Consider the following 22,675-nt stretch of genomic DNA (forward strand, 5'->3'; position numbering starts at 1 on the left):
TTATGAATATTTTCCACCAATTCACAATTTATTTTTTTAGCCTCTTTAATAGAGTCTTTTTTAAATAGAGGTAACATTTTTGATTTTGACATAGTTCAATTTATAGTTTTTTTTTCTTTTAATGTTTTCTGCTTTTGGTGAAGTCTAATAACCTCTACCTAACTGTAGACACCAACAATTTTCTTATGTGTGTCTTCTAAATGTTTTGGGGCTTCAAGCTGTGCATTGAAGTCTGTGACCCATTTTAAAAGAATTCTGATTGCAGATGCAGCTTCTCACTTGTTCTGTTTTCTGCCTATGGATGTCCAGTTGCTCTAACACCATCTGTTGCAAGACCATCTTTATTTATATTTATTTATTGTCCTTCACATTATTTTGCAAAAAGAGAATAATTTGGGTACAGTTTTGTGTGTGTGTTCTGTGCTAGCTCCATCTACCTCTTTACCCCCCAAACAAACCCATGTAGTCTGTATTACCATCACTGCCTTGCGATTGGATAGTCTAAGCAAGCCCTCCATGTTTCTTCTTCTCCTTCCAAATTGAGACAGTCTCATTTTCTTCTAAATGAAGGTTTAAAAATGTGATCTATATCTAGAAAGTACATGGCTGAGATTTTTAGGAACTTTACTCATCCTGTATTGATTAAGTAGAATTGCTGTTTTTATCATTTTCAGTCTTAAAATTAATAAACATGGTACATCTCTATTTATCCAATAATTTGGTGCCAGTTTGCACCAAGCAACAACTGCACACTGTAAAGCGGTGGGCACCAAGCCTCCTTCCATCATTCTAGACTTGGAGAACATATTGGGGTAATACACATTTATTGGATAAATACACTAATGGTACGCCTTTCTGAGAGAAGACATTTGTTGAAAAGCATTTGTACTTAAATATAGGAGAAACTGTCATTTAGTTCAGAAGAATTGGATTCTAAACCTAAATATGATAATTGCACAGCGAAGCTTATATATAATGCAAATATAGACTTTTCTAGTTTGAAAGTTTGTAAAGAAATGGTGCTAAATTTGTTCACATTGTGTCGAATACTTGCCTATTGGCTAGTTTTAATAAGAATTGGTTCAAATTAACATCATAAACTACAGCTCTAGTATTCATGTCCAACTGCAAAATATTACATTATTATTAACATATCCTTTTATTTGTACCATCCTGGCAATAACCATTATATATAGTTTTTCATGAGTACATCTCTTTCCATTATTAGATATTACTTCTATCATGGCAGAACATCATTTATTTAAACTGAAATGTTTTCAGATTACTACTGAATATCAAATTCATTAATGTTGTTATTCCCTGAAAACACAGTATTATAGTAATAATCTAAAAGGACTTTTATTTACAACTCCCATATTTTATATGCAGCAGTGACTTAATTTGCTTTTACTACTTGAAAATTCTGGTAAATAGTTCGCTGTGAATAGTCACTGTGGTAGGAAATCATTATTCCACAGAGGTTATTATATCACCTATGAACTTACAGAAAGTCAGTCAATATTTAAAGAGAGATTTATTTCTGAGACAGAGGGAGTCTATTCCTTTGTGTTCACATACTAAACATTTATACAATAAAGAGAAGATTTGACTGTTTAACCTTTTTAGTATGTCTTGGACTGGTTTCCTGATTTCAGATCTTTGGTTGACTTGATTATAATGCAATTTAGTCTACATTTCTGAGTCCAATTTTAGTGTCTGACTCAAGTACAAGTTTCTGATGTCAAAATTTGCTCGTTCATTCATTCTCTCATTCATTTAAAGTCTTTTGTGACTGACTCTAGGGATCCACAAAGAATAATACACTCTGATTTTCCAGAATGTGTAAGTTCAGTAGAGGCAGGAATATAAAAAGATGATGTGTAGATGATTGCTAAGCCTGGTAACAAAGGACAACAGGCTTGGGAAGGCGGCTCAGTGGGCAGAGTGCTTGCTGGGCAAACATGAAGATGTAAGTTCAGATCCCCAGATTCCATGTGAAGCATGAGTGGGTGCTGTAACCCACTATAATCCCAGTGCCCGTGGGCAAGCTGGCTAGCAACGATAGCCAAATTAGCAAGATTTTTCCCACTAGAGTGCTGTGTCAGTCGACAAGATAGAGAGTTATTGAAAAAGACATTGGATGTCATCTGGTGGCTTATCCACACACATGCAAACACACACACACACACATGATACACACATACATACATAGGCAAGAAGAAGAAAGACATGGATATAAAAATGTAGGGGGACTCTGTTACTAATGTGGGATAGGAGTGGGCATTATAAATTTTAGGAAATTTTTCCAGAAGAAGATTCTACCTGAGCAGAACCTTAAACACTGAGCATCAGTGAGCTGGGCACAGAACACAAGGGAAAGGGACAGTGCACTGGAGAGCAAAACAAAGTGTGCAGCGGTCCACATCTAACCTTGAAAAGTCCAGATCTGTCCAAAGTAATAATAGATCTCCATTTCTGTGTTCCTCTTCTTTACAGAATTCTTCTCTCGTGATGTGTGTATGTGTGTATGTATATGTGTGTATGTATATGTGTGTATGCATGTGTATATGCATGTGTGTATATGTGTGCATGTATGTGCATGTGTGTGCATGTGTATGTGTGTGATGTGGGATTCGCCTTTGTATGCTATGAATATGCTTTATTACCATTGGTTAATGAATAAAGCTGTTTTGGCCAATGACTTAGCAAAGCAAAGCCAGGCAGAAAATCTGAACAGAGATATAGAGAAAAAGTATGCAGAATCAAGGAGATGTCATGTAGTTGCCAAAGGAGACAGACACCAGATCCTTACCAGTAAGACACAGCCTCAGGATAGAAAGGGGTTAAATTAAGATGTAAGATGTAAGATGTAGTTAAGAAGAAGCCTGAGCTAATAGAGCAAACAGTGTTGTAATTAACATAGTTTCAATGTGATTATTGGAGTCCGGGCAGCAGGGAACGAATGAGTGATCTCTGGCTACATGTGTGTTCGTGTGTCTGTGTGTATGTGTGTGTGCATGCTCGAGTGAGTATGTGTGTGTATATCTGAGTGAGGGTATGCATATGTGCATGACAGTGTGTATCATACCAAATGGCTGTACTATGATCTCATATACTTGCGCTGCTTCATTTGGCTTTTATAATCAGGGTTCTGGGAATCTGAGCTCAGATCTGTCGTCAGATCTGTGCTGCAAATGATATTGCCCACTGAGCCATCTCTTTAGCTCTGGAATTTTATGTAAAAACATCCTACCATTTTGATCTTGGTATCTAGATTTAAAATTCTACTCTGGGGCCCATGGGGAATTTGTTTTAAATGTTTGCTGTCTGTGGTCTGCTACTTTGAGCTCTGTGATAGGTACCTTGGGTTGGAATAGTTGAGAGTACTGTTGAAGGCCAAGAAGTAATGATCATACTACATCCATCGGGGATTATTTATTGTATTCCCAGTGTGTGCCAGGTCCAAGAGACTTATTAGGAAATACAAGGAAAAAAATTCCATAAAATGCAATCCATAAAATACCTTTTCCTACTTGTAGTTATTCTCCTGGTGGTATTGATGTGTACTTGATATAAACCTTTGTGTTTTTGGAGGAAGAATCACGTGGCCCTTGGCTACTTGAACCCTTAGGTTCATAATTAGTTCTTTACTTATCAGACATCACACACTCAATTTTATAACTATTAGATAAACCTCAGAATTTTATGAATTTCTTTGGGCTTTTCTATGTCTTGCCTGTAAAATAAACATCATGAATAGCCACTGATAAATTATTTTGATAAAGTATGCTAATGTCTGTAAGGCATTAAACAAGTGCTTCAGCTGATACCAACTGGAGAAGTTTAGCTATAGCAATTATGAGGGTGACTGACTTGGCAACCTGCACATCTGTCAAGGAAGAGGTTTTTCTAGTGCTGAGAAGTTGTAAATTTGATTTTTGATTATGGAACCATGAATAAGCATTTGAGAGACCAGCCAAAGATGTAAAAACTATAAAGACATTGACTTCAGGGTAATATCCTGAGGTGATATGAGGCAGGTGAAAAGTAGATTAATGGCAATCGGTTGCATACCACATGCCCATACAAACAAGATCGCTCAGCTGAGCTCCTGGGAGAGGCTAATGTACGTTCAGATGCCATAGGAATGGATGATGGGGCTGTTCTTGACAACAGGGTTGCTCCCCGAAAGCACCCAATGTTCCCACTACTATAAATTTTGTCTTTGAAGGGAGAGATTTATGAAAACTTCACTATCATGGTGACTTGTAAGTGTCAGTAAAACACACAGGTTCTGCCACATGCAATCAGTTTGATTAGGGCTAACAAAAAGCATGCAACTCAAAAATCTATCTCTTAGCATAAAGTATTTACATTGATATAAATGCTAGATTAAAGAAGGTCATGGGTATACTCCTAGTTTTCATGAAGCTTATAGGTTAAAGAGGAAATCAAGACATTAAGAAAGCAGTCACAGATGTTGAGGGCCCTAGGTAGTACATGGAATGAACATTGAACTTGAAGGATAGCAATACCTTTCAAACAGAAGTGATCTGGAAAGTCGTTGTGAGCCACAAGCATTATACAGCAAAAGAACGGCTGACAGACCATTAGACAAACTCAGGGGAGTGGATTCCATCCAATGACAAACTCGATTTGCAGACTTTCAGGAACACCTGTCTTTTGAATAGCTCCTGTCAATTATGTAAAAATCTTGTGAAGTCATAGTCTTCCTCTTTTTCATAGTAAAATTCATCCCAAAACACCCCAACATCCCAGCAGTGTATAAATCATTTTTTAAACATGACTTTTTCTGTATTGGCAATTGGATGGCCTTCTCCCACACTGTAGAGCCGTGTGGTGAGAGCATTCACTCAGCCACTGTTGATTTGTTCTAACAGTCAAATCTGCACGAAGATAGCCCCCACCATTAATTCTCTAGCAGCCTACTCAGGAGGGTGTAATCTACTGTTCTTTGCTCTCCCTAACAAGCTATTACTATTCTGTATTTACCCTTTACCTTGGTTTCAATTAACATAGCCCAGGAGATTATCTGTTTAGACCTTTACCCCTTTACAGGGAAAAAAAAAAAACTTGGGTAGCTAAACCGGCCTGAGAAAAAGGAATCCCTTCTCACCTGGGTGCCGGCAGATACAGCACCCTGATGCTCAACCCAAGGGGTTCATGCACCATCCTAATCCTCCTGGTATCTACAGGAGAGCTTCACAGCCATGCCCCTTCTGAAACATAAGGCACCAACTTTGTCAGTCTCCATCCATCTTGTTAGCCTTAAGAAATGCTTGCTTGGCACCATTGCTTTCACTGATGAAATTGTTAACTATGTCTGTGTGGGTATATAAACTGGAAACTTTCTGGGAGGGAGGAACATCAAGAGGGAACATTGAAAGGGGACAGCAAGGAACAGTGAGGAATACTGAAAGGGAAATATCAAGAGAGCATTGCAGAGAGCATAGAAAGAATAAATGGGACACGATAAAAAGATTTATGTGAGTTAATTTGTTTACCCTCAGAGCTCTTCGGTCAGTTTTTGCTTGCTATAGCAGTTCTTCTGAATCCTCAGAGGCTATGGGGGCTGGTACCCCAACATAAACCTTGATAAAAAGTGGCATTTAAAGTCAAGAAACTGGGGGGGTGGAGAGATGGCTCAGAGGTTAAGAGCATTGCCTGCTCTTCCGAAGGTCCTGAGTTCAATTCCCAGCAACCACATGGTGGCTCACAACCATCTGTAATGGGGTCTGGTGCCCTCTTCTGGCTTGTTGGCATACACACAGACAGAATATTGTATATATAATAATAAAAAAGTCGAGTAACTGAAAAAGCCATATGAAGAAAGGTGATAAGGGCCTGAAGAGAAGCAGGAGCAAGTATTTGCTGTATAGTCCAGTTGCATAGACCACCTTTCTGCTCAGCTGGCCACCATGTTTAAATACTTAAATTATGTATCAACTTTGGTATTAGAATGGTTTTCAAGGTGAGTGTTATTGTTCAATGGATTAAGTTATTAAATTATATGTTGTCTTGAACTAATTCCATTATAAATGAGCACACATGTGTGATGTGGAATTCCCCTCTGCATGCTATGAACATGTTTTATTACTACTGGTTAATAAAGAAGCTGCTGGCTGAAAGACACTTAAGGAAATGCTCAACATCCTTAGCCATCAGAGAAATGCAAATCAAAACGACTCTGAGATTCCACCTTACACCTGTCAGAATGGCCAAAATCAAAAACATTGATGACAGCTTATGCTGGAAAGGATGTGGGGAAAAGGGAACACTCCTCCATTGCTGGTGGGAGTGCAAACTGGTACAGCTGTTTTTGAAATCAGTATAGCAATTTCTCAGAAAATTATGAAACAACCTGCCTCAAGACCCAGCGATACCACTTTTGGGTATATACCCAAAGGATGTTCAATAATACCACAAGGACCTGCACTCAGCTATGTTCATAACAGTATTATTTGTCATAGCCAGAACCTGGAAACAACCTAAATGTCCCTTGACTGAAGAATGGATAAAGAAGATGTGGTACATTTACACAATAGAGTACTACACAGCAGAAAAAATGATATCTTGAAATTTGCAGTCAAGTGTTTGGATCTAGAAAACATCATATTGAGTGAAGTATCCCAGACCCAGAAAGACAAATATAATAAGACAGGCTCCAAAGCCACAGAGAACCCCTGTCTCGAAAAACAACAAAAAAAGCCTTAAATTCACAATCCCAGAGAACCTAGATAACAATGAGGACCCTAAGAGAGACACACATGTTCTATCTACATGGGAAGTAGAAAAAGACAAGATCTCCTGAGTAAACTGGGAGAGTGGGGATCATGGAAGAACGTAGAAGGGAGGAGGAGAAAGGGAGGGGAACAGAGAAAAATATATAGCTCAATAAAAACAGCAAAAAGTTACACTGCAATACAATTAAAGCTGTAAAATGACAATAAAAAGTAAAGACTCTGCTTTGGCCTATAGCAGGGCAGAATAGAGGTGGGAGGGAAAATTAAACTGAATGCTGGGAGAAAGAAGATGGAGTCAGGCAAAATGCCATGGAGCTTCTGAAGGAGAAAGATGCCAGCACCTTACCAGTAAGGCCCAGCCTCATGGCAATTCACAGATCAATAGACATGGGTTAATTTAAGATATAAGAGCTAGCTAATAATTTGCCTGAGCTGTTGACAAAACAGTGTTGTAATTAGTATAGTTTCTGTATGATTATTTGGGTCTGGGCAGCTGGGAAACATAAGCCAATCTCAGTTTAAACACATGCTGTTCATTCTACACATCTCAAAAACATTCATGTATGTGTTGGTCTTACAGAGACAAGCAATTATTCTCTTATTTTCCTTTTTCTCTCCTACCACCACCACTCTTATTTAGAGCTTGCCACCTTTTTTTAACTAATGTAATACTGTCTTCATAGATTTCCTTACCTCAAGGTATGTTTTCCTACTCCAATTTCTTTTAAGCTATCCTGCAAAATTGTCTCATGAACTATCATTCTTGTTTCCTTGGTCTGAGTTGCTAGTAACTATCCAATCACCCTGGCATTCAAAACCTCATGTATGATCCCATCCTGCATTCTCAGTTGATTCTGTGCCACTCTTTCCCCTGGGAGTCCGTGTATAATACTGGCTCTTTTGTTGCTCTCTTGTTTCCTTAGATTAACCTTCGGTTTCAGAAGGATTTACTTCTCTAGCTAGGATATGTTGACATATCCACCACATGGATACCTATTCAAATATTCTTCTACTTGTGAAACTCTCCTTTGGCCTATTGAATTCACCTTTGTATTCTCTCTGTCCCTTAATTTTGGGGTCCTGTACCATACACAAACACAGTAGTATGTGTATCTTTGGTATTTCACTGGAAAGATACTCTGATGCACTGGAGATAGTTCTCACATGACTCCATATTGTGTTTTGATGTATTTCAGCACAACCTTTTTCACATTGTAGATGATCAAGATTTACTGACATCTCCCAATTCTATAGCTTTTCCCCATAATTTATTTTATTTATAAATTGAGAGCCCTAATTGTATACTTCTTTTTTATTTTGTATGGTCTCACATAGGAAACCATTACTTTACAGAGTTGCATATGTTATATGATATAGATTATAAGTAATTCTGTATTGATGAATACAGAATTTATTTAGTCCTGAGGCCCATGGGATATTACTATTTGCATCAATACAGAACCAGTGAAAGCACAGATAAAGAAAGACACAGTAGCTTTCAGAGATCATAGACTTGGTGAGTAGCAGAGTAGAGAGATTAGAACCAAGTTCTCCTCTGGGTTCTGTCGCCATCTACAACTGTTTTTCCCTAAAGTTTCCTTCTGTCTTCTGAAGATTTACTTCAGGGTAAGTACCACTGCTGAGAGCAATGCTTTCATAGCAAACACAAATTCTAATCAAAATTAAACATGGAGGCCACAGCAAATTGAAAAGAGGGAGTACAATTAGCTTGTGTAGTTGGTGTAGGACTACTTTAAAAATTAATAATTTTTAATTCTGTTGCATGTATGCCTATTCCCTAAGAATAGATTGAGGGAGAGAAAGAGGGAGAAAGACAGTGAGAGGGACAGGGACAGGGACAGAAAGAGGGAGAGGGTTTAGATTTGAGTAGGAAGTGATTAGAAGGTCTGATACTTGTAAGTTACCCTGTGGTCCATTGGGTACACTAGGAGTCTCTCTGTTCCTCTCTCTCTCTCTCCCCCCCTCTGTGTGTGTGTGTGTGTGTGTGTGTGTGTGTGTGTGTGTCTGTCTGTCTGTCTGTCTGTCTGTCTCTGTCTCTTATCTTCATAAACCATTTGGTAAGGTAGGAAGATTCTGGACTTAAATCTCATGGCAAGCTTTTGTGTTTCATCTGGCTTCTCCTCAAGTTGTTTTTGTGACCCCTGGAAAATTGCCTAAAATATCAAGGTTTTCATGCCTTAATCTCTAAACAAAGTAACTGAGAGAATCAAATAGGATAATATAGAGGAAACACTTGATAAACATCAAAGCTCTTCAGTAAAGTGAAGTGTTATTAAAGGTGTTATTGTTATTAGAAGAGGAAAATAAAGCAAGAGCTTGAATCCAATCCTTTCTAAAGCCCCAATTCAACGTCTAATTATTTGCTTATTACTGCCTTAGAGAAGCATTCTATAAAGTCAAGATAGAAGGGCACTTGCTGGGTTGTTTTGTGTATTTGTAAGAGTTTTATAATGCTCAAGTTTATTAATTGTATTTGTAATTGCACCATGGGATATGATCCTTCAAAATATGTAGAGAAAATAAAAACTTAAAAATTTTAAACAGATGTTTTAGCACACTGTCTGAAGAATAGCTAAAAGATACTGACAAATACCTTTATGGATATTTCTTGCTCTAGATTTCAGAAATGAATATCTTGTATTTTTGTATAATATTTTTGAGAGTAGTTTACTTGACTCATTGTTTGCCTTCTTAGAAAAACCTATTTAATCCAATATGTAAAACAGCAATAAATTCCGAACAAAACCCAAATCACAACACAACAAAACAGGTTTCCTTTTTGATTGGAGATGCTGAGCTCTTCATTAGAATTATCTTGATCCTTTGTTCCCAAATCCTAGCAGGACCCACTTGGGACTTCAGAGGGGCTTTGTGTTAAGAGCTGGATGTAGAAGAAAGCAATTGTAAGACATGAAAAAACAGGGAGTTAGTTTCTATGTCTCTACCCTTCTCTCCAATTTCTCTGGGCACCCTGAGGAAAGATCAAGACAAACCCAAACAAAAACGTTCTTGACTCTATTTAAGATGAAGTGACCAGCCAGCTACTGATGAAAATGAGTATCTTGACAGTCCTGAAGGACAAATCAATTCATTATTCATTTGATAAGTAGCAGGACCATAACTAGGCCCAGGATATCATCTGTTGATTCCTCATCTACTTAATAATGCATCATTCTGTTTAAAAGCCTCAGGGAGCTAGACCAATTATGTCATGCAGTAAAATATTTGGATACCATCAGTCTGGTAATAAAACATTAAAATAAAAATTGTTAGAACTCATGGAGGAGATTGGACCATGGAGCCTAGAACCATTAGACTAAAGTTGAGTCTAATACATTTGAATGACAAACCTCTAAGGTTTGTAGTTCCCTGTTCTCTTCTTAGGTTTCATCTGAAATAACTGAGCCTGCACCGTATGCTACACATGGCAGTGGATGTTTGGAGATATTTAAAGTGCTCCCAAACTCTGTGTATCTGACAGCCTTTTCGGGAAGACAGTCCATCAACACGTGTAAAATCAGAGATGTAAGTCTGGTGGAAACAAAATACTCACGAGACAGGTAGGACAAGACCTTCATCATGAGCACAAGAGGAAAGTGTGGACTGTGGCTCTTCCTAACGTGACGTTTTATTCAATGCCCAAAGAAGTGTAATAACTGGCCACGGGTTGGGGCAGGGCCTTTGGCAAAGCACACAGCCGTGGCCACAAAGTCTGTGGGCAGACCACACCTGGACCGGAGCTGAAGTAGTGGTTTTAGCCAGGGAGGGTTCAGGAAAACCCGAGTTTCCTGAAGGAAAGTTTCCGAGTTTCCGGAAGGAGTTTGAACAGAACAGTGGTGATCTTGCTTTCCATTTTCATAAGGTCAGTTTGGCTGCTGTGCCAAAAGTAGGGAGACAAAAGCAGAAGAAGAGAGACAAGTTAGACCATCAACTCAGGCTAAGCCAGGCTGCGCAGACCCTGGATCAGTCAGGCTTGTGAAGTGCAGGAGGCTGCAGAATTAGGGATCTCTTTTAAGTTAAAAACAATGGGCTTTGTTGAGGGCAGAGGAGTCCCTCCCTCTCTCCTTTCCTCCATTTGTGTGTGTGTGTGTGTGTGTGTGTGTGTGTGTGTGTGTGAAAATGGTATGTTATTATGGAGAGCAAGGCTTTCAATGGCAACGCCTGGAAGAATAAATTTGCCATTAAGTGACATGAGAGAGTGTGAAGATCCCCAGATGCAGGGAGAGCCATCAGGCGCCCCATAACACACCAAGTATATGCCTCCTGGTGGGCAGCTTGTATCCAATGCAAAGGCAGAAATTTCCTTAATGAGAAACAACTTGAAGCCTCCACCTTTAGAGGCATGGCTGAGGTTTTATTTTTATTTATTTATTTATTTATTTATTTATTTATTTATTTATTTATTTATTGTTTTTCGAGACAGGGTTTCTTTGTGGCTTTGGAGCCTGTCCTGGCACTAGCTCTGTAGACCAGGCTGGTCTCGAACTCACAGAGATCCGCCTGCCTCTGCCTCCCGAGTGCTGGGATTAAAGGCGTGCGCCACCATCGCCCGGCATTATTTATTTACTTTTTTGACAATGTCATCTATGAAGTCCCCCTCCTGGCAAGTCCTGCCACCTCTACCCTTCATAGATCATTTCTGGAGCTCACGGTAATAATGTTTCTGCTTTCAAATATCAGTCTGTTTTCCTCAGAGTCAACCTTTTTCCCAGGAGTCCACCTTAAGACACCTGCTGTGAGGACCCCAAGGAGAAATAGGTTTTTTTTTTTCTTAGTATAGAAGATGTTCTTCCCATTCTGTTCCACATCATTTCTGGAGGGCCACAGTGACCTGACCTGGATTTGAACATGCTAAATCCTTCTTGGTATGTTCAGTAAGTATAGATGAACACTGGCTACAAAATCAGCACATAGCTGATGTTTCTGGAGAGAAACAAAAGATGAGAAACTGAAGATGGAAAGCATCACTTAAAGTGACCCAGAGGCCGTTTTCCTCTTGACGCACACACATCAAGAAAAATCCTAACAAAGTTTAGCTAATTCTTTCTTTCTTTCTTTCTTTCTTTCTTTCTTTCTTTCTTTCTTTCTTTCTTTCTTTCTTTCTCTCTCTCTCTCTCTCTCTCTCTCTCTCTCTCTCTCTCTTTCTTTCTTACTTTTTCTCTCTATCAACCTACCTTCCTTCCTTCCTTCCTTCCTTCCTTCCTTCCTTCCTTCCTTCCTTCCTTCCTTCCTTCCTTCCTTCCTTTCTGTTTTTGATTTGAGGTTTTTATCTCCTTCTGTTACTGTGTTGACATCTTTGTAGTTATTTTTCCCCTCAGGCCTACAACCCATAATTGGATTTGTATTCTGCAAAGTGCGAAAGTGGAAACATTTAAACAATCATCAGCAACTGCTCTGTTCATAGCATGCAGAGAACTCTGAGCGTGTCCTTCTGAGCGGACTGACCTGTGAACTAATTCATCACTGTGTGAGAAGCTTAGCCACTTATTGAGCCTGGGAAGGGAACAGAAAGGCTGCATCTCTCACCAGCTTGTCCTCTGAGTGCAGAATAAATAGAAAACTTCTCCACATCCACTCTCAGACAGTGCACCAAGGACATGCCCAAAGGACTGCTAAAAGCTATAATTAGGAGAGAGGGGTCTGTGATTTACTGTTTACCAGGGGCTGGGAACTTGTAGAATTCCCTCCCCCTGATTTCTTTCTCTCTGTGTAGTGCTAAGTCTCTGGCCCATAGTGTATGTAGTCATTTCATTCTCACTCAGGGGTTCCTTTTCTGAACTCCATTATTACCCTCCAATGCAATGGCTGTCAACCTCAGTTGCTTCTGGAGATTCAGGTACCGAGAAACTCTGGAACCTCAACCAGAAACTCTGGTGCAATCAGTTTGCTTATGACTTAGATGTAGAAATTTTCCCAGGTGACTTTGATGTGCACACCAGTTTGAGATCCTCTGCTCTTTGAAGTTAATTGTTTTCTTAGCTAAATAGAAAACATTTAACTAGATACAATATAGTGAAAAGTTGTTGGTGCAATCAAGATGCCTGATAGTTTCTGGTCATTGTCCCCTGACATATCCTACCTCTAGTCACCCCTTGGTCACTATCCTACAGCTGTGCTGGCCCCTACAGCAGGCCCAGATCGCACAGCTGCCCAGGATTATCTGTTCCAGACTGCTGAGCACACTGAAGCAGAACCCCCTCTCTATCAACAGAACTGATCTCTGCCTATGATTTCATAGGCAGTCAGGACCCCTGTGTGTGCTGCAGTTGCTCCTCCTCCAGCAAGTGAAACTGCAGGCTAAGTAACTGGCAGAATAGGCAAGAGATGGGCATGGGTTCGCACTCACAGCTGAAGCATCCTGGGAAGAGCTGGTGAAGAGGTCTCTTCTGTAATGTAGCCTAAAGAGAGAATCACAACCACGTGCCCATGCAGGAATCTTTCTTAGCTTTCTCTTTTCCATATGTTTTTGCTTTGTTTCTTCCTGGCTTTTCTTATTGGCTGCATTTTGCAGCTCTTCGATCTCTTTGAGTGCCTTCCCACGGCACTCTCTCCCAGCTCTGCATATTTATTCAACTTATGACACTCCAGTCGAGGCCTTTAATTATAAATTAAAAAATTATGGTCAGAGTGTAAACATAATAATGTCGTATTGCTTGGTGCTCTGCCTGTTCCTAAAGGCACACCAAACACTCTGTTTCTGTGGCCTCAGCTTTGGCCCTGCCAGTACTTCAAACTACAGGCTGTGATGTTACGATGGTTTCTATCAGTGCGATTATTATTGATAATTATGATGGCTTCTGTTTATTACTGGGTTATTTGAGCCGGGTACCAATGTAGAGGATGTGATTCAGTTTTAACAACTACAAATTGTGTATGTAAGTATTGGTGTATATGCACAGATACGCATGCAGGTGAGAGTGCTTCCATGCATGAATATGTGTCCAGGGCAGAGGTCTATGTCAGGTGTCTTCCTCAATCACTCTCTACCTTAGTTTTTGAGACAGTCTCTCTCAATGGAGCCTGGTGATTCAAATAGACTGGCTGCCTAGCGAGTCCCATATCCTCCCCAGCACTGGAATGACAGGCTTGCATGTACATATCTAACTCTAATGTGGGTCTTAGAGAATTGAAATCAGGTCCTCATACTTGGCTGTAAGCAAATTGCCCACAGTCACCTCCCGAGCCCAAACGACTAGGCTTTGCCTGTTCCACCACGATCTCTGTCTCTGACTGCATAATCTATGAACTTCACTGCAGGCTCTCAACTATTTCCTAATGAAATCTTTATGAACTCTCTTTTACTTGTGATGAAATCTCACTCTGTAGCTCAGGCTGGCTTAGAACCTACTATATAGCTCAAACTGGCCTTGAACTCATGGCAATCCTGCTGCTTCAGTTTCTAGATCCTCCTGCTTCAGTTTCCAGTGTACTGAGTTACAGGTCCTAGCCACTATATTGGGAGTCTTGATAAAGAATAATTTGTCTTAATATTAGAAAATAACATTATGTAAATTCAACTTTCTTCTTCAGTAGTGGCCTTTGAAGGAGCCTAATGGTTTACAAATATCAAAGGTGTCCCTAGTGTTCTGTAACAATAATTTGTAGACTTATATTCAGAGTTTCTTCTTCTTTTTTTAATCCCTGGTCTTAGTACCAGGAGCTCAATAAATATTTACTGAGAGCAAGGCATGGGCTGAGGGACTTATTTCTTTTCCTGTACTACATGAAAGTAACTAAGATGTGGGTGGATTGAGGTTCTGACATGACTGTGATTCTTTACAGCAGAGTTTGTATATTCTTTGTTCTACTTCCTCTCCGTGTCTCGGTGTGACCTTCTTCAGTTCAGAATCAATGCCTTTGCTGCCTCCCGCAAACTGAACAAGGTAATCAGAAGCTCTGAAGGGCAGAACTTTCCCAGTACCTGAACTGCATAATCTTGGAAATAAGCAGGGCATTTTAAAGGCAGCACACACTGTTGTCTGGCACGTCATTGTCAAGCTGTCTTTAAGATTCCAGAGGTTTTTTTTTTTTTCCTGGATGATCGCAGACTATTGATAGCAGCGTAAGATGTACTCTGCCTGTTTTGACAGGACTAAATGTTCTGAATGGGAAACAAGGAGAACAGAATATCGCTATCCTGGGTATCTCTCCTTAGTCTCTAGCCTGCAGGTGTTGAAACACCATACACTTTTCTTGGTGCTGGCTGGAAAAATAACATTTCCTTTAATAACATGTCGGAGGCACAGGAGGACACGTGGTGCTTTTGCCTTCTTCCCAGACCCTTGGCAGACTTATGACATGAGCTGTTTCTAAAATAGCACGGGTCATGGCAGTGGGTCCTGTTGTCCTGTCTTGGCATTTGAATAGAAAAGACAGTATATCTGTGTCAGGATTCTCTCTTACAGCCTTTGATGACCCCCAGCCTCTGGCCTTCATGAACTTGTGTAAGGCTCTCTTCCTGAGCACACAATGGCCTCAACACAAAGCATATGATGGAAAGGACATTGGTTTATTAAACTCCATACAGTGGCTTCCATCTGGGGAGCTCTTTCTTAGACTATTTAGCACGGAGATTTCCCTTTGAGAAACCCACAAGAAGAGCACTAAGACGGGCTAGCAGATGTGTTTGAGAGTATGGAAACAGACAATCCCTCCCTACTTTTGATGGCTAATCACCACTGCTAAATGAACAGGATTTGGAAACACCGAGGAGACACACTTCTAGACCTGTCTCTGAGAGCATTTACAGAAAGATTTGAAGGAGAGAAGAGCTACCCTGAAGGATGGTGGTCCTATAGGCTGGAGATTTGGAATGAATGGAAAGGAAAAAAGCGAACTGAGCCCCAGCATCCATCCCTTTCTGCTCTCAGATGAAGGGTGCATCTGGACCACTGTTCATGAAGAAAAACCACTGTTTTTGTTTTGGGGGTAGATCCTTTTTTATGTCCTTCCTTCCTTCATTCTTTTCTATTATTTTTTTTTTTTTATTTTTTGGAGGCAGTATCTCTCTAGGTAGCCCAGTTTTGCCTGGGAATCAAAGTGTTTAGACTCTAGGGTGGTAATATTACAGGCATGCACCACAATACCCAGCCTGATTGATTTTTACAGGTCTTAAGTACAACCAGGATTATTTTTATCATTTTTTATTTCTTGGTAAACAAAGTATTTGTTTCTATTCAAGGATATTTAAGGGATACCATTTCGCTACCATCACAAAAGTCAGCAGTAAAAAAGAGAGTTAAGCAAATCTAAGTAAAGTTTGTCACATATTTTTTTGTCATGGAGTCAGTACAGAAGCTGGTGTGTTTTTATTTGCTCTTATAGTGAAGGGGAAGCAGTTAGAATTGTGTCTGTGCCCTTTTAGGCACACAGTGGTGTGTGTGTATGTGTGGTATATGTGTGTATGTGTGTGTGTGTATGTTTCTGGACAAAATATTATTAACCCCCCAAAAAGGGGTGAATGCCAATGAGAAACGCAGAAGAGATGCAGTTTTGTCTCCTAATCCCACCCTTCCTCACAGATTCCTGTCAGGGACATCGTCATCTGACTCAAAAACGGGAATGATTCTGCCAGTGGCTTTAATTACTTTCCCATCAAAGTCCCCTTGAGCAGTTCCAGAAATTTCATCTTTGCTTCCGGGGATGCTTTAAAGGACAAATGATTCTCTGGACTCAGTTGCTCATCAGCAATGGCAAGAAATCACTCGGTGTTGCTTCCCAGGCTATTCGGGACTTGCACAAACGCTATGGGAGAAACCTTGGGAGGGTTGGGCCATGTCTTTTCACATCTTTGATGTGTCTGGTTCTTCCAGAATCAGGGTTCTCTGACCCAAATTAGATCAAACAGAGAGAAGGTACTTAAATAATCTTTCTTTCAAGTATCTTTGTTTGTAAGTGAAATTGGGTTGAGGTTGGGCATTCAAGTGTCTTGGTTTCATTTTTGTTTTAAATGGCCTATGTGATTCAAGGGAGGGGGCAACGTACTTGAGCGAGGAAGGTCCTGATACACAGGTGTCCTGGAGCCAGGCCCTTGGCTGCTGGTCTGGATGGCTTAGATCTGCTCTTGCAGCTTTAAGGATTTTGCTGCTGTTGCGGTTTTGTTTTTTCTCTGCTTCCCCCTCTTCCTTTCCCTCCTTCTTCTCTGCTGCTGCAGCTGCGGCTTTGACCTGTTGTTCTTTCTCTTTTCCTACTTGGGGGCTAGGCACTGAAATCACAGTCTAATGGAGCTTTCTAATCATAAAGCTATCCCCTCTCCACCCAGCTTAACAGAGCAGTGAATTCCATTTTGCGGGTTGATCACTGAAGCTCAGGTTCAGCGAGAATTGGCTGGGGCCTTCATCCATAAACCACGTGACATCTTCTTTGTCTGTTTTTCTTACTCATTAGCCAGACAAGGGAGTCACACACAACTCCACGGGCTTCTACATGGACCCCGAGGTCCCTTTCCTGCCTCTAACTGAAGATGTCCAGTCAGTGAGCCTTATGGAACTCCCCACTGCCTTCGAGATGCTGGAGTGGCGCACAGTTATCCCAGCTCCATTCCCATTTCTGACTTGAAGATACTAAGTTCGCGTTTGCTCAGGTGAGCAACGTTAAAGACTGGCTTTTCAGAGAAGCATAGGCAGGTCAAGTAGGTGACAATGTGTGTTGCCATTGATTTTCACGTACACCCAGCTCAGTGTTGCCAGGAGTTCTAGGCCCGAGGGACCAGGTAGACGGTGTGCCCCTTACGTCTGCAGCTGGGCCGTTTCCCTAGGTGGGGTGAGGGAAGCCTTCTAGCTATTTTGTTTCCCTCAGCTTGAGGGTGGTCGCTGGGCATCAGGAAAGGGGAGTGTTTGCCCCTTCTTCATTAACTGCCCAATTCCCTCAGAGCCAAGGCGCAGGGGCTTCAGTTTCTAGCTTGCTTTTTCAATTTTGAGTTTTGGGCATCAGTAGGAAAATGTGGAATAGATTAAGAGCTAACAAACTTTCCAAGTATTCCCTGTCTTTAGATTAACTTCATGTGTTCCGGGGTTCCAAATTAAACAGTTTTTCTTGGATATATTTAATTCTGACAGTTCACTACTTACTGTTCTAAGCATACCACTAAATAATAATAAAAATTTTAGAAAATAGAATGTATTTACTGAGTACATGTAATAGGCCAGGCTCTATGCTAAACAGTTTACAGGTTTTGTGCTAGTCTATCCTGAAAAGAACTTGACAAGGGAGTGTCAGTTATAATCCTGTGGGTAACCAGTCTTTATAGCTTTCCTTCTTTGGCCACTGGAGTGGTAATATTACAGGCATGCGTCACAATAAAGAGATGAGGTAGAAGCCTTAAATTTCTAGACACAGGGACAGCTTACATATAAGAGGAAGGATAGAGACAGAGAGCCCTTGTCACCAGCATATGTGGCAGAAGGCTGGTGGAAGCTCTAATCCAGGAAAGAAGACCCAGGGTAAGACCGACGATGGGAGCTTCATCAGATCAAGGGGTGCGATCCACTTGTAGCCTCAGTACACGTGAACGAACGAGACCCCACGGATCTCTGATGTGAGGGTATCAGGGTTTACCCAATGGAGTCTCAAAGTCTGGAAGAAATCAATGCTGGGATGATTCAGGAAGACGATTTACAAAGTCAACATTGTGGGTCAATGGAAGAAGAAGAGACAGAGGTAAGAGCGGGTTGGCAGACACTTTTACCGCGTTGGACAGAATTGATTCCAGAGAGATGACATATGTTTCCTTGTCACTGGAAAAAAAAGGCAGCTGCTCCCTGCTCCCCACTTCTCAGCAGTCAGCGCTGCTCTGTACACAGTGTTTGCTGGCTGCTCGAGTTACACGGGAAGTCTCATTTCTCACACAGGTTGATGTTTAAGAGAGATTCCCAGGGCCATAGATTGTAACTATAATAGATTTTAACTGATGTTTAACAGTGTCACACATTTGCAGGCATAATGCTGCCATTACTAGCACGCTCACATGCACGATATGGAATCTGGGCATTTAGCATCCCCCTTGCTTGGCGTATTTGTCAATTTTGTGGATAATGACATTTTAAATCTCCATCTTTATCTATTTTGAAATATCCAATGCACCATTAGTAGCTTCAGTCACATTACTATCTATGCTGTCCGTGCCCTCTATATATGAACAGCAGGACTGTGTGCTGTTAACCTGAAGCATGCCCGAAAAGCTCACACCTCTCTCCCAATCCACGGATGAGCAAATCGCAGGTCCAAGTTCTCTTGATATCAACTCTTAAGAGTCAGGTGACTTCAAAAGCACTTTTATAGTTGCTGCCTCATGATTGGTTGACACGCAGGAGTCACGTTGGTTTCGTTGATTCCCTCTCTTGTCTCAGACACTCAAATAGAAGCCACTGTCGCTCTGCCTCTTCTTATCACCATTGGAAGCGACTCTGGTAAAATGACTTACTTAAGATCTTAGAGTTAGAAATTCCTGGGCGTCACTTGTAAAACTCCGCAACTGCCTGCCACTGGTCTGCTGCCTCTCAGAGATGTCACCTCACTGCTTAGCTAGGTAAAGTTTTGTTCAGGAAGACGAGACTTAAAGAGAATTGGAGCCATAGTCTGTGATGCCTTCCTGACACCAAGTTTATTCATAGTGTCCACCTTATTCTTGTGGGTCAGTCCCCTTGCAATGGCATCAGGTACAGCACGTGGGTGGCTGCTTTATTTCTGGGGCTCAGTTTCTTTTGTGGCCTTTGTCTATGTTATCATCTACTGGTCATCAGAAGTTACTTCCTCCCTCATCCTCTCCCAAACTCTCTTGTCTATGTATTATGTATCTATGGCTACTGCCACATTCCTATAGCTTATAACCATGGGCTGCATTCTCCAGTTGCCAAACTGCCCATCTGCCAGGAATCCTGAGGGCTCCTTCAGGACAGAGAGCCTAGACACTCTGATCTCTTTCTGCCTGATACTTTTAATCCTTGGGCCTTTTTGTGGTATGTTTGTGTTTTTAGGGACCTGCACTATCCAAAAGAGGGGGCAGTTTTCTGGGTCCCAGACACGTACTTCTTAGTGCCCCAAACATGACCTGAGCTAGGACAAAGAAGGACAAAACTCCTAAGAAACCAGCATTCTTTTATCGTGTCAGACATTTTTGTTCATTTTCTACATGGTCTGAGTCTACCATTTGTATGTATGTAGGCATTTTGGAGGGAGTCCTATTCCTATTGGAAGAAGAACCAATTGCAACATCCCCCATGTGTGGCTAGGAGGATTAATGAGACAAAAGAGATCATGGCATATACTTGATCTTAAAAATTGTTTTATCTACCCCCACCCTGCAAAACTGCTGCTTCTTATCACACCATTTTCCCATTGGTAACGGGCTTCACCCCTGCAGCAACTGATGCAGGGGGGCTTTGTGTGAGACTGAGAGCTGCATTTACAGACAGCCAGCTATGGGAGAAGCGATACATTCAGACCTTACATCCGGCTTGCTCCGAAAGCAATCTATCAAAAAGCAAGAACCTAGAAAAGCAGTGGGGTGCTTTAGAATGAAGGAATCATATCTTCCTATTTTACTCAATGTTGGGAGCAGTGAGACCCCAGATCCTGAATTTCTTGTAAACAATTTGTTTTCCCCTGATCTGAGTGCCTACAGCTGCTCTGAGCACGAGACCTTCAGGAGTTCCTGATGGCAGGAGAGTGGTTTCTGGTGGTTTGGCTGGGGCGTGGCTATCTCTATATAATCTGCCCCTGAACACAATAAAGGGGTCATTCTTGGGGCTTTCTGAATCAGTGTTAAAAGGTCTGCATGTCGGTCTGTCTCTGCATCTGTATTCTCAACCTCCAGCCCCCTTTCCTGAGGCTCGCGAACTGGGTTCAAGTGCACAGAGCGCAGACATGGGGGCGCGGTGCTCTGCAACTCAATACATGGGCACCGGATAAAAGCATCATCAAAGGGAAAGAGTTGGTCTTAGTTTCAAGGTCCCTCCAAGGCATTTCTCAGCCCACGTTTTCTCTTATGGGAGAAGAGACCATGGTGATCCTTCTCTATGACAGAAGAAAGGCAGCAATCTCTGCATGGAGTGTAATCCTGGGAGTCCTCTCTAAGGATGCTTCCACAGAGGTGAGCTGCTGTGCAGAGCCCCGGGCTCTTTGGGCAGCTGAGTTACTGAGCACTGGCTGGCAACCATGCTCCATCTCCAAAACCTTACTTTATGCCCCCAAATTCTGAAGGCGGGAGTTTAACAACACTTTTAGGAAGGGGGCATCGAGTCTTTTCTGGGTGTCACAGGATGGAATTCTAGGGTGGTGCTGGACTCCAGGCTGAGTGCATTTGCTGCAGAGGCTCACCTGGCACTGCCTATGCTGATGCCTGCTAGGTAATCATGGTCATGGATGGGCATGTCGTGGTGGTAGTGACATCCATAGATAGTGGATAAGAGGCCCTCAGGTGAGTTTGAAGCTCTTTTAACCTAGTGACTGTCAGGTGGCTCACCTTGCTGATTAATGGACCTCCATAATCTTAGAGTTCCTTCCTTTCTCTATACTGGTCATGATTCGGGGGATAATAATCAGAAGGTCTCCATGAATCCCAGGGATCTCCCCTTTCCTGGAGACTCCCCTGGCTTAGATCAGATTGTAAGACAAAAGGTCCAGCCTCTTTCTGTGTGGGCCTTTCTGTTGTAGTCTGGCTGAGACAAGTGCCATCACCTGGTGCCTCCCAGGCTTCCCCCGGGTTGAAGATGTAGGCTAGAGTTCCGCAGCCTCCTCTGATCATCACAGAATGGGAACCCCCAGGTGTTAGTGATGTGGTGCTTGTTGATCAGAAAGCTTGCACAGGGAACCCATCTTCCTGCTTCCAGGTTCCAAGATATCTGTTTAATTAATTATAAAAATATTGTAAATAAAAATTCTAGACCTCCCCCTTTAGGCTGTCCCAGATTTTCCCTTCTGGCCCATCTTCAATCCTTTGTGTGAGCAGCAGACACCTAGAAACACTTTCTACCTGGGACCTCCAGAGGCCAAACTGGGCTGGGATTAAGGTCATTTTCTGCCCTCCACTGTGATCCCTTCAGTCTCCCCTGAAGTCAGGCAGCAGCCCACTTGCGGGTGCCCCTCCTCTTATCACACTTCCAACTTCTAGGGGAGCTTACCACTTGGTGTAGATAGGCTCTCTAGCCCTGTTCCACAGCCTCTCTCAGACTTTTTCTCCTAGCCCATCTCTATTCCAGTCTCGAGCAGGAACTCACCCACCACACTTTCCTATCCAATGGCCTTCTACACAACGAGATTGGCCACTTGTGATGGAAGCTATGGAACATCACATTGGATTTTACACTTTGACTTTCAAATATTTTTTATGGACTCATCGACTGCCACAAAGGAAAAATCCATGACGGAATTAGAACATGAAAGCCAATTAGCTTTATACCCTTCTTTTACAACTCGAGTTTATTACCTTCCTCGTCCCCTAATATTTAGCCTTTCTTGTTCTCTTTCTAAATGTTACATGGTACTACATATTCATTAACTTCCTCTCAGCTTGTCCATTTAGGTTGCAGGCTCAATTCCTCGCTAGACATTTCCAATTTGACCATTATAATACTGACACCTTGACTTCATAAGGCTAGGAAAAGTTTATTCCTCTATTCAGTGAGTGCTAAGACAGCCAGGATAGTGCTGACAGGCAAGCCAACTTCTCCGTGTTTCCAGGAAGTATAGAAGCACTTTAAAAGAAATGTCTAAGGGGGTGGGGTGGGTTGGGGATAAGGGGGGACGGGGAGAGAAAAGTGAGAAGGGGAGGATTGGGGGAACTTGGGGAAACAGGAAGATTGGGATAATGGAAGGTTGGATAGGGGAGCAGGGAAGCACATATCTTAGTTAAGGGAGCCACCTTAGGGTTGGCAAGAGACTTGAACCTAGAG

At 41.6% G+C, this 22,675-nt stretch overlaps 1 protein-coding gene across 1 annotated transcript in view; it reads right to left on the reverse strand.

The window, feature by feature from the left end:
- Xkr4 (XK related 4) overlaps window positions 1-22,675 on the reverse strand; it is a 326,088-nt gene that overhangs the window by 73,000 nt on the left and 230,413 nt on the right. The window lies entirely within an intron of this gene.

This window comes from Alexandromys fortis, unplaced genomic scaffold, assembly GCF_014885135.2.
Source record: "Alexandromys fortis isolate MF-2015 unplaced genomic scaffold, M_Fortis_MF-2015_v1.1 scaffold_18, whole genome shotgun sequence".
Lineage (NCBI taxonomy): Eukaryota > Metazoa > Chordata > Mammalia > Rodentia > Cricetidae > Alexandromys > Alexandromys fortis.